The 3,669-nt window shown below is 40.0% G+C and overlaps 1 pseudogene; it reads left to right on the top strand.

Annotated features, from left to right (window-relative positions):
* The first annotated feature begins 2,786 nt into the window (after window positions 1-2,786).
* LOC121492758 lies at window positions 2,787-3,087 on the top strand (annotated as a pseudogene).
* The last annotated feature ends 582 nt before the right edge of the window (window positions 3,088-3,669 follow it).

Genomic DNA, 3,669 nt, shown 5'->3' with positions numbered 1-3,669 from the left:
AAATGGATGAGAGATCTAAATGTGAGACAAGATTCCATCAAAATCCTAGAGGAGAACACAGGCAACACCCTTTTTGAACTTGGCCACAGTAACTTCTTGCAAGATACATCCATGAGGGCAAAAGAAACAAAAGCAAAAATGAACTATTGGGACTTCATCAAGATAAGAAGCTTTTGCACAGCAAAGGATACAGTCAACAAAACTAAAAGACAATCTACAGAATGGGAGAAGATATTTGCAAGTGACGTATCAGATAAAGGGCTAGTTTCCAAGATCTATAAAGAACTTATTAAACTCAACACCAAAGAAACAAACAATCCAATCATGAAATGGGCAAAAGACAGAAATCTCACAGAGGAAGACATGGACATGGCCAACAAGCACATGAGAAAATGCTCCGCATCACTTGCCATCAGGGAAATACAAATCAAAACCACAATGAGATACCACCTCACACCAGTGAGAATGGGGAAAATTAACAAGGCAGGAAGCCACAAATGTTGGAGAGGATGAGGAGAAAAGGGGAACCCTCCTGCCCATGTTGGTGGGCATGTGAACTGGTGCAGCCATTCTGGAAAACTGTGTGGAGCTTCCTCAAAGAGTTAAAAATAGACCTGCCCTACGACCCAGCAATTGCACTGTTGGGGATTTACCACAAAGATTCAGATGCAATGAAATGCCGGGACACCTGCACCCCGATGTTTCTAGCAGCAGTGTCCACAATAGCCAAGCTGTGGAAGGAGCCTCGGTGTCCATCAAAAGATGAATGGATAAAGAAGATGTGGTTTATGTATACAATGGAATATTACTCAGCCATTAGAAACGACAAATACCCACCATTTGCTTCAACATGGATGGAACTGGAGGGTATTATGCTGAGTAAAGTAAGTCAATCGGAGAAGGACAAACAGTGTATGTTCTCATTCATTTGGGGAATATAGATAATAGTGAAAGGGAATATAAGGGAAGGGAGAAGAAATGTGTGGGAAATATCAGGAAGGGAGACAGAACATAAAGACTCCTAACTCTGGGAAACGAACTAGGGGTGGTGGAAGGGGAGGAGGGCGGGGGGGTGGGGGTGAATGGGTGACGGGCACTGAGGGGGGCACTTGACGGGATGAGCACTGGGTGTTATTCTGTATGTTGGTAAATTGAACACCAATAAAAAATTAATTTATTAAAAAAAAAAGAGTCAAGGGCTGATTCTGAAGTCACATGGGCAAGAACGAAAATCCAGTGTCACCACTCCCACTAAATTTTCTGTGTCTCTAAAGATTGGGAACTCTACCTTATTTATCTATTTCTGTTCCACAGTGTCTCCCACAGTGATTTCTCCTCCTCCTCTTCCTCCTCCTCCTCCTTCTCCTTCTCCTTCTCTTCACCCAACATCCCCATGATCAACCTCAAGATCAAGAGTTACATACTCTTCTGACTGAGCCAGCCAGATGCCCTTAACACAAAGATTTCTACGTGACAATAGTAATAATCTGTGAAGGAAGGAATGTAAATTGTATTTGATAGGCAAGGTACTAGGCCCAGAAGGTTTAAGGAATGTACTCAGCATCACTCAATAAATGGTAGAATCATGTGTGTTTGTTAAAATACATATATGAGTATGATTATTTAGAAGATCTGGAGTGAATTTAAAATTTTTTGTTTAGATAATGTACACTTTGGGAGATTAGACTCCTGGAGCCACATGCTTCTTCATTCACTTATGGAAGATGACGTGTGTTTCTCTAGCCATCAGATAAAATTTCATTCTAAACTGAATTTGGATATTGCTCAGTGTGAATGAAGCACTGTAGCTAAGAGGATGGTATGCATGTATTGGCTTGGGCCTGTGTTAAATTCTTTTGTCTGAATTAATAACAGGAGCAAGAGGAAACAGGATGGTGCTGATTGGCTTAGGGTGATGACAGTTTACCTGTGGAACCACCTGACTTCTACAAAGCTAGGGAAATATACACAGAATACATGCTGGAGAAACAATCACAATGCTCACCAGAGATGGACATTTGAAGCTGCAAAAGGTATTCTTCATTTTATTTTATTCTTATTTTTTTTAAAGGTTTATTTATTTATTTGACAGAGAGAAAGTGTGCACAAGTGAGGGAAGGGACAGAGGGTGAGAATATCCAAGAAGACTCCTGTTGAGCACACAGAGCCCAACTCAAGGCTCAATCTCACAACCCATGAGAGCTAAGCTGAAACCAAGAGTCAGACACTTAACCAACTGAGCCACCCAGGTGCCCCAGGTTTGCTTCATTTTAGATTTTGACCGATTCTGCCAAACTGTACTCCAAAATGCTGTACCAATTTATATTTCCATCAACAATGTATGAAAAAGTCTCTTTCCCCACACCTGGACCATATTAGATATTACTAATAATTGCAATTTTGACCATTATGATGGGTGGAAATTATCTTGCTTTAGTTTACATTTTCTTGTTTATTATTGAGGTTATACATATTTATATATATATTTTCTTTTTGTATATTTATTAGCCTTTTGGTTTCCTCCTTCTGTGAATAAACGATGATAAAGTACAGGGATGCCTGGGTGGCTCAGCGGTTGAGTGCCTGCCCTCGGTCCAGAGCGTGATCCTGGAGTCCCCGGATTGAGTCCCTGGATCGAGTCCCGCATCCGGCTCCCTGCATGGAGCCTGCTTCTCCCTCTCCCTGTGTCTCTGCCTCTCTCTCTCTCTGTGTCTCTCATGAATAAATAAGTTAAATCTTAAAAAACAAAACAAAAAGGTAAAGTAGGAACTGTGGTGGCCAGAGTCATGGCAGGGCAAGCGTTTAGAGTTTCTTCCCCTCTTTGACTGAGTTTTAGTTGAAAGGAGTGGAGCTAAAACTGTAACCAAAGGAGGTATTATGCGTCCAGAAAAATCTCAAGGAAAAGTGTTGCAAGCAACAGTAGTAGCTGTTGGATCAGGTTCTGAAGGAAAGGGTGGAGAGATTCAACCAGTTAGTGTGAGAGTTGGAGATAAAATTTTCCCAGAGTATGGAGGCACCAAAGTAGTTCTAGATAAGGATTATTTCTTATTTAGAGATGGTTTCATTCTCAGAAAGTATGTGGACTGAAATCATTACTAAAATGGCATGAAGTGAAGCTGCGCATTCCAGTGAAGTTGTGAAATCTTTCATCATGTAAATAATTTTCATGTCTCTCTTTTATAATAAACTAATGGTATCCAAAAATAAATAAATAAAAAGGAAAAGTAGATTATAGCTTGAATTTTAGATATTTTCCTATGTGAATGTTTTTTTCTACTTACTGAAAACAAAGGCAAACACTGGATTTAGATAATATAATTCGGCTCAAGCTATATTTTAAATATTTTATTTATTTTTTTTTGAAAGAGAGAGAAAGAGTCGGGGCAGGAGCAGAGGGACAGGGACAAGCAGACTCTGTGCTGAGTAGGGAGCTTGATCCTATCACCCGAGATCATGGCCTGAGCTGAAATCAAGACTTGGATGCTCAATGGACTGAGCTACCCGGTGCCCCTCAAGCTATATTTTAGATCAAAATTATTTTGTACTGGGAAAATACAACCCAGCCAGCAGAATGTATTTGTTTTTTTTCTGAAAATGTTATTTTAATTCCAGTGTAGTTCACATACAGTGTTATATTCATTTCAGGTGTACAATATAGTGATTCAACAC

The sequence above is a fragment of the Vulpes lagopus genome, chromosome 6, assembly GCF_018345385.1.
Source record: "Vulpes lagopus strain Blue_001 chromosome 6, ASM1834538v1, whole genome shotgun sequence".
Taxonomy (NCBI): Eukaryota; Metazoa; Chordata; class Mammalia; order Carnivora; family Canidae; genus Vulpes; species Vulpes lagopus.
The sequence above is the reverse complement of the archived record's forward strand: the minus strand, read 5'-3'. Positions and strand labels throughout refer to the sequence as shown.